Source organism: Acipenser ruthenus, chromosome 3 (assembly GCF_902713425.1).
Source record: "Acipenser ruthenus chromosome 3, fAciRut3.2 maternal haplotype, whole genome shotgun sequence".
In the NCBI taxonomy this organism is placed as follows: domain Eukaryota; kingdom Metazoa; phylum Chordata; class Actinopteri; order Acipenseriformes; family Acipenseridae; genus Acipenser; species Acipenser ruthenus.
The window spans coordinates 52099626-52115418 of record NC_081191.1 but is presented as its reverse complement, the minus strand read 5'-3'; positions in this window follow the sequence as shown (position 1 = coordinate 52115418).

The following is a 15793-nucleotide window of genomic DNA, read 5'->3' as shown; positions in this document are numbered from 1 at the left end:
CAGTAGAGTGAGCAACGAGAGAGTTATTTAAAAAACAACAACAACTGCTAAGCGTGCTGGTTTACACCAGCACGATACTTATTTGTTTATTTGTTTGGCCATTGTGCCTTTTTGTTTGGTGTTCTGTTTAAGTCTTTTGTTTTGTTATTATTTAATAAAAACGCTGAGCGTCGTAGAGCTGCAGTTTCATCCACCCATTGTTTGGTTTCAGTTACTGGTCCGTGGCATCACCTCACACACCACGCAACAGCAATTGGTCACAGTTTCATAGTAATTATTACCCTATCTGCACTCTGTAAGCAGTTATACGTTAATTTTGCATTTCACCTCAAGGAGAGGTCAAAGGTTAGAGCCAATTCATTTTTTAATATAGCATATTAAGTTTCCTATATCTGTTCCATAGTAACCATGACCATATCTACACTCTGTAAGGAGTTATCAGCTAGTTTTGTACTTGACCTTAAGGAGATGTCAAGGGTCATAGTCAAGGCATTTTTTTAGTAGAGCATATATGGTTTCCTATATCTGTTCCATAGAAACCATGATCCCTGGTTCTCCTCCTACCTCTCCAACCGCACTTACCAGGTAACCTGGCGTGGAGCAACCTCCACACCTCGCCCTCTCTCAACAGGAGTCCCACAAGGCTCAGTCTTGGGTCCTCTCCTGTTCTCTCTCTACACCCGATCCCTGGGCCCCCTCATCGCATCCTATGGTTTCTCATACCATTTCTATGCTGATGATGCTCAGATTTTCCTCTCCTTCCCCACCTCTGACTCCACCATCCCCTCCCATATCTCTACCTGTCTGTCTGCTATCTCCTCTTGGATGCACTCGCATCACCTCAAACTCAACCTCTCTAAATCTTGCCTTCTTTTCTTTCCCTCCTCCTCCTCCTCCCCCTCCTCTAATCTCGATCTCTGTTCCTCTGGATTCTACCACACTCTCTCCCTCCTCCTCAGCTAAGAACCTCGGAGTCACCCTGGACCCCTGCCTCTCTTATTCCCAGCACATCTCCACTCTGGCACGCACTTGCCGATTCTTCCTGAGCAATATCCAAAGAATCCGACCCTTCCTCACCAACTACGCCACCCAGCTCCTGGTCCAGGCCCTGGTACTCTCCCGCCTAGACTACTGCAACTCCCCCTGGATGGCTTCCCTGCGTCCGCCACCCGTCCGCTCCAGCTCATCCAGAACTCTGCCCGCCTGGTGTTCTCTCTGCCTCGCTTCTCCCACATAACGCCACTGCTCCACTCACTCCACTGGCTCCCGATCACTGCTCGCATCCAGTTCAAGACTCATGTACTAGCCTACAGATGCCTTGACCAGACTGCACCCAGCTACCTCCAGACCCTGATCTCTCCCTACACCCCCACTCAACCTCTCCGCTCCTCCTGCACTAGAAGACAGGTTCTATCTCCTTTATGCTCCCCTGCCTCCAGAGCCCGCTCCTTCTCCACCCTCGCCCCACAGTGGTGGAATGACCTTCCTACAGATGTCAGGACTGCCCAGTCCCTGACCACCTTCCGGCACCTCTTCAAGACTCACCTCTTCAGACAGCACCTGTAGAACTCCTCTTTTTTCCCCCTGGACACTTATCACTCTTCCTTAAATGCGCTTTACTTGCTCTTCTCTGCCCCCTATTTTACTGCATTTAATCCTGTACTTTAGAGTACTGTAATCTGTCAAGTGTTATTTAATCTGTAGTATTTTGTATTTAATTATATCCTGATGCAACTATCACTGACACTGTTATCTGCTCCATTATTGAATCGTATTTTGTCATACTTGTACTTGCTAGAACCAAAGTCAATGTATTTATCTTGCTCTTAATTGTATTATTACTTGTACTGTGATTCTTGAAATGTATTTGTTTACGATTCTAAGTCGCCCTGGATAAGGGCGTCTGCTAAGAAATAAATAAATAAATAATAAATATTTGTACTTTGTAAGGAGTCATAAACTCGTTTTTTTCATTTGACCTTAAGGATAGGTCAAAGGTCTCGGTCAAGGCAATTTTTAAATAGAGCCTATATGCTTCCTATATGTGTTCCATTGTAACTATTACCCTATCTGTACTTTGTAAGGAGTTATAAACTAGTTTTTTTCATTTGACCTTAAGGAGAGGTCAAAGGTCATAGTCAAGGCAATTTTTTAATAGAGCATATATGGTTTCATATGTGTGTTCCATTGTAACTATTACCTGATCTGCTCTCTAAGCAGTTATAAGCTAATTTTGCATTTCACCTGACAGAGAGGTCAAAGGTTAGGGTCAATGCAATTTTATAATAGCATATAAAGGTTCCTATATGTGTTGCATAGTAACAATGACCCTATGTGCACTCCTTAAGGAGCGGTCAATGGTCACGACTAAGGCAATTTTTGAATAGAGCCTACAGTATATTGGTTCATCTATGTGTTCCACAGAAACCATGACCATAGCTACACTCTGTAAGAAGTTATCAGCTAGTTTTGCACTTGACCTTAAGGAGAAGTCAAAGGTCATGGTCAAGGCAATTTTTCAATATAACATACAAAGTTTCCTATATCTGTACCATAGAAACCACAACTCTATCTGTACTCTCTAAGGACTTACAAGCTAGTTTTGCATTTCACCTCAAGGAGAGGTCAAAGGTCATAGTCAATTTTAATAGAGCATATATGGTTTCCAATATATGTTACTGTGATGAGTCAAAGGGGTTTCGGTCTGTAATTCAGCCTCCCGACAGTAGAAGGCATCAAACCAACTCGGGACTTCCCTTACCAAGATCTCGTGACCATGACGAAAGTCATCTTTATGAGGGGCGGCACCTTGGTGAGGGGCGGAAGTACGAGTATGTAAATTCCAGCCACTGGAGTCACGTGAGGTTCAAGGACACCTGTCAGTTGGAATTGGTGTTCCACTGACTACTGGGGCGGGGCTTTGCATACTAAAGGGAACGTGCTACTGTGTCCGGGGTTGGTCCCACAAAGTGTAGGTGGAGGAAAGGCTGGAGGGAGAGAAGCAGTGCCGGGTTCTTGTCGCTTTTATTTTCACGGTCGGAAGCTTTACTCACGTTGTTCTCTTGGTTCTGATTCTTTTCTTTTTTTTTATTCAGCATATCAAGAAGAGGACTAAGAAGCTTCCGATCCTTTCGTTTTGTTTCTCTAGCACTCCCTCCCTCACATCCTTCTTTTGTTTGTTTTTTTTTTCGTGTAAATATTAATAAAGAAAAATTTTTACACGTAAAGTACTGTCTGGAAATTCCATTATTACTCACACGCCTCACACGTGGTGTCATTGTGGGAGATGGATCCAGCTACAGTCTTGGCAATGTTTAGGGAGCAGGAGGAGAAGCGAGAGGAGAGGGAGATACGGCGCCAGGAACAGCTCGCCCAGTTCTTTGGACAGCTGGTGGAGAAAATTTCGACACCAGCATCGGAAACAGCGGTTGCCCGGATGTTTGCAACACAACCGAAGTTACAAAAGATGACTCCGGAAGATGATCCCGAGGCTTTTCTAGTCACCTTTGAGAGAGTGGCAGAAGCAGCAGGGTGGCCCAAGGAACACTGGGCCATGAAACTGGCACCTTGCTTGACAGGGGAAGCTCAAGCAGCGTATAGGGCATTAATGGCCACAGAGGCAGCGGATTATGCCAAAGTAAAAGAAGCTATTCTCTCACGCCTCGGGATCACAGAAGAAACATACCGGCGCCGCTTCCGGGAATACCAGCTGTCCGAGGGGGTGCGGCCCCGGGTTGCGGGACAGTATCTCCTGGATCAATGCACCCGGTGGCTGCAACCAGAAGAACACACCCCCCAAGAACTGGTGCAGTAGATCGCAATAGAACAGTTCGCGTCTATACTACCGCCAGGAAACCGGGAGTGGGTTAAACGGAATCAACCTACCACTCTCGAGAAAGCCATCATCCTGGCGGAGGCATATGAAGACGCGAACGAAGGCACCGTCCCTGACCCCACTCCTGCCCCTAAGCCAACCCGGACCAACCAATCAATGAAGCCCAGAGGAGGTAACCAGACCTTTAGACCATGGAGGCCGAGGTTAGCCCCATCTTGGGCGAGAGGAAAACCCCCTAACCTGTCGGTCACTGACTCACAGGACAAACAAACTCCGTTGGTGCCTTCTACCCCAGTGTGTTACAGGTGTAATGAGCCTGGACATATTGCCAGGGATTGTCAGATGATGGAGGTGGACCTGGCAAAAAGATCCTGGTCAGCGGTAACAGGTAGGAACATTGGGGAATGTCGGGAGGGCCCTTATCAATTAAGAGTACAGGTCGGGGACAAGAGTTCTTACGCATTTGCGGACTCTGGGTGTGCACAAACATTGATTCGACAAGCTCTCTTGGAGGGGGTAACCTGGGAGCCACAGGGTAAAGTGGCTATTTCCTGTATCCATGGAGAAACTCGGGTTTATCCCACCACTAAAGTTAAACTTACTGTTGATGGTTATTCAGCTTACGTTAAAGTGGCTGTAGCACAATGTTTGCCATACCCTGTTCTCCTGGGAAGAGACTGGCCGTTTTTTGATCGTATTTTAGGTCGGGAAATGGTCTTAGTTTCTACCAGGGGACAATCTAAGCAACAGGAGAAAACAATTGGCGAGATTTTCCCGTTGCAAACCGACCTGTTTAACACTAAAATCCGCCCCAGAAAAACAAAAAGAGAGCGTAGGGTGGAAAAATATGAGGGAACTCTGAGACGACAAGGGGAGGGGTTTGACTCTCAGTAAAATCTCGTAAACGGCAGGGTAAGGGAGTAGGTGTTCAGTGTGACCGGGGCTGCGAGGTTACTGATGTGGAAGGTCACATAATACAAGACACTCCTCTCAGTGTACCTAACCATTGGGACCGAGATATTGACCTGGGATATGAACAACAAAATGATCCCACGTTACAATATGCTTGGAAACGGGTTAGATATGTTGAGGGGAAGGATATGCAGGAAGGACAACCAGTGGTATTTCCGCATTTTTCTGTATCTGGGCACTTATTATATAGAATAACCCGGGCTCCCGGGACGGGACAGCTCGTAAAACAGTTATTGGTTCCGGGGCCTTTTCAGTCGGAAGTCATGAGATGACATTCCATTTTCAGGTCATTTAGGAACTGAAAAGACCCAGGAACAAATTCTGGCCCGTTTTTTTTGGCCAGGGGTTTACGGTCTTTTGCGGAAGTATGTATCTGAGTGTCCAGAATGTCAATTAGCTGCCCCGAAGTTAGTTCGCCCCGCACCTCTGGTCCCACTGCCCATTATTGGAGTACCGTTTGAGAGGATTGGTGTAGATTTAGTAGGCCCTCTGGAGGGAGCAGAATCAGGGTATCGGTATATTTTGGTAGTAGTGGACTACGCAACACGATATCCAGAAGCTGTTCCCTTACGCTCTATGAATGCAGAAGTAGTAGCAAATTAATTGGTAAAAATATTCTCTAGGGTGGGAATCCCGAAAGAAATTCTCACTGATCAGGGCACTAATTTTATGTCTGGCTGTATTCAGCAATTATACAAATTATTAAAAATTCGTTCAATTCGAACCTCAGTTTTTCATCCTCAAACGGATGGGCTTGTTGAACGATTTAATCAGACTTTAAAAAGTATGTTGCGCCGCTTTGTAGATCAAGAAAAACGCAATTGGGCCAAGCTGCTTCCCTACTTGCTTTTTGCAGTTCGTGAGGTACCACAATCTTCAACGGGATTTTCCCCGTTTGAGCTCTTGTATGGTCGGCAGCCGCGGGGTATCTTGGATCTCATAAAAGAAGGTTGGTAAGAACAGTCAAAAGAGTCTAAAAATGTAGTAAAATATGTGTTACAGTTACGCGATCGCTTAGAATTAGTCGGTCGATTGGCATATGACAATCTCAAAGCGGCACAGCAGAAGCAGCAGCAAAGCTAAAATAAAAATGCAAGAATCAGGAACTTTCGGCCTGGGGACAAAGTGTTGTTGTTGCTTCCCTCATCGGAATCTAAGTTGTTTGCTAAATGGCAGGGTCCATTTGAGGTTATTCGAGCGATTGGAAAAGTAAATTATGAGATCCGACAGCTTGGGCGTCGGAAAGAAAATCAAATTTATCACGTTAATCTCCTCAAACCGTGGAAAGAACGGGAGGTCCATTTTATATTTCCTGCACAGGAGGGAGAGGACTTTGGACCCTCAATTGAGCCAGTGTCAGCAATTGAGGTCCCGATGGGGGAACAATTAACTCTTGATCAGTGCAGAGAGGTAAGCGATCTAATTAATATGTTTGCTGATGTGTTTTCTAACGTGCCTGGAAGAACGCATTTGATCGAACATGCTATTATCACTCCGCCAGGTCTAAGAGTCAGACAGAGACCGTATCGCATTCCAGAGAGTCGGAGAGATTCTGTTCGGAGGGAGGTGGAGTGTATATTGAAACTTGGGGTAATTGAACCTTCCCGAAGCGAGTGGTATAGCCCAATTGTACCAATAGACAAGCCAGATGGGTCACTACGGTTATGTATAGACTTTAGGAGGGTGAATGCTATCTCTAAGTTTGATGCATATCCCATGCCTCGAGTAGATGAACTCTTGAGACAAGCTGGGGCGAGCCCGGTTTATTTCAACCTTGGATCTGACGAAAGGATACTGGCAGATTCCATTAACTAAAGCCTCTCGTGAGAAAATGGCATTTTCAACCCCAGAGGGTCTTTTTCAATTTCGCACTATGCCGTTTGGACTTCATGGAGCTCCTGCTACCTTCCAGAGACTGATGGACAGGGTATTACAACCTCATCGAGAGTACGCTGCTGCGTATATCGACGATGTAGTTATTTATAGTTCTTCCTGGAAAGAACATTTGAATAGATTAGAAGCCGTCTTACAGTCTCTGAGGAAAGCGGGTCTCACAGCGAACATGGCAAAGTGCGCTATTGGAAAAGAAGAAACTAAATATTTAGGTTTCATAATGGGTAAGGGTAGAGTGAAACCGCTGGTTTCAAATGTCCAGGCTCTGTTGGATTCACCGGTACCTACCACGAAAACCCAGGTGAGATCATGTTAGGGTTGGCCGGTTATTACTGCCGCTTTATTCCACACTTTTCCACTATAGCCGCCCCTCTCACTGATCTCACTAAAAAGAACGCTCCAAATAAAATTAAATGGAGTGCAGAGTGTCAGACGGCCTTTGAATCTATTAAAACTAATTTGAGTCAGGCTCCAGCATTAGTAAGCCCGGATTTCAGCCGAGAGTTCATCCTTCAGACAGATGCATCGCAGACTGGTCTGGGGGCGGTTCTGTCCCAGGAGAGAGATGGTATAGAACACCCGATATTATACATCAGTCGGAAGTTACTGCCCAGGGAACAGAGGTATTCAGTAGTGGAAAAGGAATGCCTGGCAGTAAAGTGGGCTATGGAGTCCTTAAAATACTATCTTCTGGGACGACCCTTTGTACTCATCACAGATCACGCCCCTTTAAAGTGGTTAGACACAATGAAGGATTCAAATGCTAGGATTACGCGGTGGTACCTGGCGCTCCAACCCTTCGCTTTTCAAATAAGGCATCGTGCGGGTATGTTACACCAAAACGCTGATTTTTTTTCCCGGGAGGGAGGGAAAAAGGAGGGGTTAGAGGTTTCCGAGTGTTCCTTCGGCTCCACTCTGAGGGGTGGGATATGTGATGAGTCAAAGGGGTTTCGGTCTGTAATTCAGCCTCCCGACAGTAGAAGGCATCAAACCAACTCGGAACTTCCCTTACCAAGATCTCGTGACCATGACGAAAGTCATCTTTATGAGGGGCGGCACCTTGGTGAGGGGCGGAAGTACGAGTATGTAAATTCCAGCCACTGGAGTCACGTGAGGTTCAAGGACACCTGTCAGTTGGAATTGGTGTTCCACTGACTACTGGGGCGGGGCTTTGCATACTAAAGGGAACGTGCTACTGTGTCCGGGGTTGGTCCCACAAAGTGTAGGCGGAGGAAAGGCTGGAGGGAGAGAAGCAGTGCCGGGTTCTTGTCGCTTTTATTTTCATGGTCGGAAGCTTTACTCACGTTGTTCTCTTGGTTCAGATTCTTTTCTTTTTTTTTATTCAGCATATCAAGAAGAGGACTAAGAAGCTTCCGATCCTTTCGTTTTGTTTCTCTAGCACTCCCTCCCTCACATCCTTCTTTTTTTTTTTTTTTTCGTGTAAATATTAATAAAGAAAAATTTTTACATGTAAAGTACTGTCTGGAAATTCCATTATTACTCACACGCCTCACAGTTACTGTGACGGAAATATAATGAGTTCTGGTTGTAAATCTCTCTCTCGACCTGTGAGGATACGAAGTAGTGAAAGGGAAAGGCTTTGGACAGGTTGTCCTGACAGTTCATTCCCTGGGTCGGGAAGTCAATCAGCCTGTAAAAAGACGAGACTCCAGTGCGAGAATGTATTGACCTTAAAGGTAAACGAGGTAGCAGCTGCAGGCAATAGAATCAGCTGCAATCGTTTACCAAGGGGTCATGCATAATGGCATAAAAGGGGCTGCAGAATTGTAAATCTTTTCCTTCGCTTGGGTTTCGCTACGAGGAAACTGGAAGGACCGGGAGATTGCCCAAAATAATTAACAAAAGGAGTTAGTGAGTGTTTTGTTTGTTTGTCTGTTTAGTAATTGTCTGTGTTTGTTATCACTAGACGGCTAAACACAGATCCGGAGCTGTTGCCAAGGGCCAGCACGAAACCGGATCACCACTGCACTGCCGTCACGAATAAACCTTGTTATCAGCACTTGTTTCACTAATAGCACGTATTATATAGTACTTCACCACAAGCACTGAGAGCACTCACTTTGGAAAAGTGATCGTGTGTGTCTAATTATGTGTGTTTTGTACCTTGTCTATTATTTGCGGGACTGCAGCCCTTTGTTTCATTACTGTGCAATACACATTGTTGTGTATTGCCAGCTCGTTATTATTTACTGGCTGGTCATCAGACCATTGGATTATACACCATTAAATCAATCATTTTCACCCGTACTTTGTTGTCTGTGTGTTCTTGGAATTACTGTATCCGCACTGCACCTGCTATACACCTGCTACCACTTACCACTTTGCCAGAGTTACATAGTAACTATTACCCTATCTGCACTATGTAAGCAGTTAAAAGCTAATTTTGCATTTCACCTCAAGGAGAGATCAAAGGTTAGGGTCAATACAATTTATTAGTAGGATATAATGATTGCTATATGTGTTCCATAGTAACCATGACCATATCTACACTCTGTAAGGAGTTATAAGCTAGTTTTTCCATTTAACCTTAAGGAGAGGTCAAAGGTCAGGGTCAAGGCAATTTTTAATGTAGCATATAATGGTTCCTATATGTGTTCCATTGTACTATGATCCTAGCTACACTCTATAGGGAGTTGTGACAGGGTGGCTGGGCGGTGACGTCAAGGCAGAAACAGGAAGGGAAACAAACCGACACCAGTAGTAATGCAGTTTCAAAATAATAAAGACGCGTTTATTTAAATAATACAAAAATAAAATAGAAGCTTTAAACAAAAACACACTGTGTTCACAGAGCGAAAATAAAAGTTCAAACAAAACAAATCTCGAACACAAAATATTAAACAATACAGGTCAGCCTGGGCTGTAGCCTTCACTGATCCTGTATTTCATTATAGTTTCGTTTTTCTCTTGCTCCTCTCGCTCGCTCTCTCCGCTCTAACACCCACCCTGAGGGTAGAGAGCTACCGGTTTATATACAGGTGACCATCTCCCGATTAGCAACAAATTAGTCACTTAATTAATTCGGGAGATGGCCACCTTCTGCATGAGGTTTTTAATTTGGATGGGGCTACCCATACACACTACTAAACAAAACAAACGAAACACATGGCTACGCCGTCAATACATAAATACAAATAAACAATAACAAAACCCGCGGCGCTTCGGCATCTCATAAATAAAAACATTTCTAAATAAATACAAAACCACATGGCGCCTCGCCATCATAAATAATAAATAAATAATAAATACATAAACAAACAGGGAAACCCCATTCTAAAATAAAGAAATACATTTAAACTGCAGGGCTTACTACCGCCCTGCTACAGGAGTTATAAGCTCGTTTTTTCATTTGACCTTAAGGAGAGGTCAAAGGTCACGGTCAAGGCAATTTTCGAATAGAGTATTTATGGTTTCCTATATGTGCCTTGCCTATTACCCTATCTGCACTCTGTAAGGAGTTATAAGCTAATTTTGCATCTGACCTTAAGGAGAGCTCAAAGGTCAGGGTCAAGGCAAATTTTAATAAAGCATGTATTGGTTCTAATATGTTTTCCATAGTAACCATGACACTATCTGTAGGGAGCTATAAGCTATTTTTTCCATTTAACCTTAAGGAGAGGTCAAAGGTCACGTTCAAAATAATTTTTTAATAGAGCATATATGGGTTCATGTACATGTTCCATAGTAACCATTACTCTTTCTGCACTCTGTAAGGAGTTATAAACTACTTTTGCATTTGACCATAAGGAGAGGTCACAGTCAAGTCAATTAAATTTTTAATAGAGCATATATAGGTTCCTATGTATGTTCCATAGTAATCATTACTCTTTCTGCACTTCATAAGGCGTATTAAGCTAATTTTGCATCTGACCTTAAGGAGAGGTCAAAGGTCAGGCTCAAGGCAATTTCTTAATATAGCAAATATGGGTTTCCCATATCTGTTCCATAGAAACCATCACCACATCTCTACTCTGTAAGGAGTTATAAGCAAGTTTTGCATTTGAACTTAAGGAGAGATCAAAGGTCACTGTCAAGGCAATTTTTAATAGAATATATATGGATTCCTATATGTTTTCCATAGTAACCATTACCCTATCTGTACTCTAAGGAGTTATGCTAGTTTTGCATTTGACCTTAAGGCGAGGTCAAAGGTCACAGTCAAGGCAATTTTTTAATACAGCATATATGGATTCCTATATGTGTTTCATTGTAACTATTACCCTATCTGCACTGTGTAATGAGTTATAAGCTAGTTTTGCATTTGACCTTAAGGAGAGGTCAAAGGTCATGGTCAAGGCAATTTTTGATTTTTGTATATAAAGGTTACTATATCTGTTCTATAGAAGCCATTAGTATATGTACACTTTGTAAGGAGTTAAAAACTAGTTTTTTTTTATTTCAACTTAAGGAGAGGTCAAAGGTACCGGTCAAGATAATTTTTGAATACAGCATATATGGGTTCCACAGTAACTATTACCCTGTCTGCACTCTGTAGAGTTATAAGATAATTTAGCATCTGACCTTAAGGAGAGGTCAAAGGTCAGGGTCGAGGCAGTTTCTTAATAGAGGAAGGGGGGAGAAAACAAAAAAACATTAGGGAGACCACATCAAAAACAAGGGTAACAGCTCAGGTAAGACAACTATTAAATGTATTAAATGCCAGAAGTCTCAGAAACAAAATGTTAGAACTTGAAGCTACTGCACTAACAAGTAACTATGATGTGATAGGTGTTACAGAAACTTGGTTGTCTGAGAGTGATGGAGACGAATATAATATTAGTGGGTACACACTGTATAGGAAAGACAGGCAGGACAGAAGAGGCGGAGGGGTAGTGCTATACATAAGAAATAGTCTTGAAGCCCAGGTGTTAAATCAGGACAAAGAAAACAATGCAGAATCAATATGGGTCAGAATAATGAACACAAATTCAAAGGGCTAGGAGCATGCTATAGACTGCCAAATTCAGACGCTGAGCAAAATAATCTGTTATACAATGACAGTCAAAATGCGTGTAGAAAAGGAGAAGCCATAGTAATGGGGGATTTCAACTCCCCATATAAAATGGGAAAACCTGATAGGGGACACGACGGACGAAATTAAAATGGTGGAAATGACAAATGACTGCTTCCTAACGCAATTTGTCAAGGCACCGACTAGAGGGGAGGCATGCCTTGACTTAGTCTTTTCAAATAATGAAGACAGAATAACTAAAACAGAGGTCAGAGAGCCATTGGTAAACTCAGACCACAACATGGTCTCAATTGAAGTATTTTTTAAAACCCCAAAAGTAATGACTAAAGCTAAGGTTTACAATTTTAAAAAAGCAAACTATGAAGGTATGAAACACAGACTAACAGAAGTAGATTGGAGTAAAATAGAGAAAACATCTTAGAGCAATGCATTTGTTCCAATAAGAATATAAGAACATAAGAAAGTTAAGAAATGAGAGATGGCCATTCAGCCCATCTTGCTCGTTTGGCTGTTAGCAGGTGGTTAATCCCAGAATATCATCAAGCAGCTTCTTGAAGGATCCCAGGTTGTCAGCTTCAACAACATTACTGGGGAGTTGGTTCCAGACCTTAACAATTCTCTGTGTATAAAAGTGACTCCTATTTTTCTGTTCTGAATGCCCCTTTATCAATCTCCATTTGTGACCCCTGGTCCTTGTTTCTTTTTTCAGGTCAAAATAGTCCCCTGGATCGACATTGTCTATACCTTTTAGGATTTTGAATGTTTGAATCAGATCGCTGCGTAGTCTTCTTTGTTCACGACTGAATAGATTCAAGTCTTTTATCTTATCAGCATACGACATGCCTTTTAAACCCAGGATAATTCTGGTCGCTCTTCTTTGCACTCTTTCTAGAGCAGCAATATCCTTTATGTAACGAGATGACCAGAGCTGAACACAAAATTTTAGGTGAGGTCTTACGAATGCATTTTAAAGTTTTAACATTACTTCCCTTCATTTATATTCAACACTTCTCACAATATATCCGAGCACCTTGTTGGCCTCTTTTATAGCTTCCCCACATTGTCTAGATGAAGACATTTCTGAGTCAACATAAACTCCTATGTCTTTTTCATAGTTCCCTTCCTCAATGTCAGTATCTCCCATATGATATTTATAATGCACAATTTTTATTGCCTGCATGCAATACTTTACACTTTTCTCTATTAAATTTCATTTGCCATGTGTCTGCCCAGTTCTGAATGCTTTCTAGATGATTTTGAATGACCTTTGCTGCTGCAACAGTGTTTGCCACTTCCTCCTATTTTTGTGTCGTCTGCAAATTTAACAAGTTTGCTTACTATACCAGAATTAATGTAGATCAGGATTAGTAGCGGACCTAATCGCTCCATTTTGAGGTTTCTCTTCTAATCAGTACTTTCTGTTTTCTACATGTTAACCACTCCTTAATCTATGAGCATGCATTTCCTTGAATCTGTCCTGCGTTCATTTTGAGAATAAATTTTTTATGCAAGACTTTGTGAAAAGCTTTCTGGAAATCTAAATAAACCATGTCTTACACTTTGCAATGATCTATTGTCAATGTTGCACCCTCAAAAAAGTCAAGCAGGTTAGTTAGACACGATCTCCATTTCATAAAACCATGCTGACTGTAATGCTAGGCAGAGGTCTACAAGAGGAATTGAACCCCTCAGATATAGTGCTGAAATATTGAGATGTTTGTGCTGGACTGTGAAATCAAATGTTATGGACTTTTTAATTTGACCGTTACCGGTAATTAAGCTGCCAAATCACTACCTTGGGACATTGGAATCAATCATTTCTTCGCCCTTTGCTAGAGGAGGATATACTGAAAAGAACGCTCTTGCACATTTGAACATAGCCAGGTGGGAGCATTGGAGCAGCGCTGGGTTGCTCATTTATCCAACTAGTAATTTGATATAAAATACAGAGATGGAAAGACTAACGGTAATGCGGATGGCCCCAGGTGCAAGACCTACAGCAGCACAGATGAAATCTTGCATTTCCACCAGTGCAGGTCGGTATCCCTCGACAAGTGGTTCAAGCATGCTTAGAGGTGCTTCCAGCAGATGAGTCGGGGGAAATTTCTACACAGATAGCCCAGGAAGAAGCAGCGCTCACTGTTTTCTCAGAAGGTGGATGGAAACAGGCACAGTATTTTTACCTTCAGTGCTGAAACTTAAAGCAAGGGGAAGGGCTCCCAATTGGCAATAGAGAAATGATCAGTCTTTGTTAGTGCATCAGTTATGGAAGGTGAGAACGTTGCATATAAGAGGAGGATTTTATGTCGGAGTATAAGAACCCACAAACTTTTGAAGTTTTGAAGTTGTCAACAGCTACATGAGCATGCTGGTCATTTTGGGGTTGAATAAGGATGCGCTTTTATTGGACTTAACATGGAGGCTGATATTCAGCAGTAGTTTGCACAGTGTCAGCAATGCTGCACCTGGAAGACCCCCCCCCCCCCCTCCCCAGAAGCATACCCTGTTAAGTGACCATAACTGCACCTCTGCATTTAGTTTCAATGGACTTCCTTTATGGAGAAATCAGCTACTGGCCATGAACACATATTTTGATAATCACTGATCATTTTATCAGATATGCAATTGCTGTACCTACTAGAATCCAAACAGCAGTCACGACGGCCATGGCCCTTAAGCAGAACTTTGTCTTGCATTACGGCTGCCCCTTGCAATTCCATACTAATCAAGGTACAAACCTTGAATCGCAAGTCAATGAAGGTGCTCTGTGCTCTGTATGGTACAAAGAAATCACATATGACGCAATATCATCCTGCTTAAAATGGGCAATGTGAGCAATTCAATCATACCTTGTTGGGCATGTTAGCAACATTTGGGAGAGAAAAATTTGACCTTTGAATTGTTTGGGGAGGGATAAATAGTGGATGGGTGTACCCAACAACATCACAAAAATATGTGTTATGCTTACGGGAAGGCTGCAGAACTGTCACAAGCTGCTAATGCAGAGAAGCACCAATTTGATAAGAAAGCTCAGGGTGCTCAATTGTCATTTATTAACACCTTTTTCTTTTACTCCCAGGGAGGGTCATTTCTGTGGGGTTATCCTGGAGTTCCTATATATGTTCCATAGTAACAATTACACTTTCTGCACTCTGTAAGGAGTTATAAGCTAGTTTTGCATTTGACCTTTAGGAGAGGTCAAACGTCAGGATCAAGGCAATTTTTGATTTTTGCATATAGAGGTTCTATATCTGTTCCATAATAACCATGACCATATCTACACTCGGTAAAGAGTTTTTCATTTGCCCTTAAGGGGAGGTCAAAGGCCAGCTTCAAGGATATTTTTTGAATGGACCATACCTGTTCAATAATAACTATTACCCTATCTACACACTGTAAGGAGTTATAAGCTAGTTTTGCATTTGATCTTAAGTAGAGGTCAAAGGTCATGGTCAAGGCCATTTTTAAATAGAGCATATATGTGTTTCTTTGTTACTACTACCATCTGCACTGTGCAAGGAGTTATAAGCTAATTTTGCATTTGACCCTCAGGGTCAAGGCAATTTTTGAATATAGAATATAAGAGCATAAGAACATAAGAAAGTTTACAAACGAGAGGAGGCCATTCAGCCCAGCTTGCTCGGTTGGTTATTAGTAGCTTATTGATCCCAGAATCTCATCAAGCAGCTTCTTGAAGGATCCCAGGGTGTCAGCTTCAACAACATTACTGGGGAGTTGGTTCCAGACCCTCACAATTCTCTGTGTAAAAAAGTGCCTCCTATTTTCTGTTCTGAATGCCCCTTTAGCTAATCTCCATTTGTGACCCCTGGTCCTTGTTTCTTTTTTCAGGTCAAAAAAGACCCCTGGATCGACATTGTCTATACCTTTTAGGATTTTGAATGTTTGAATCAGATTACCGCGTAGTCTTCTTTGTTCAAGACCGAATAGATTCATTTCTTTTAGCCTGTCTGTATATGACATGCCTTTTAAACCCGGGATAATTCTGGTTGCTCTTCTTTGCACTCTTTCTAGAGCAGCAATATCCTTTTTGTAACGAGGTGACCAGAACTGAACACAATATTCTAGGTGAGGTCTTACTA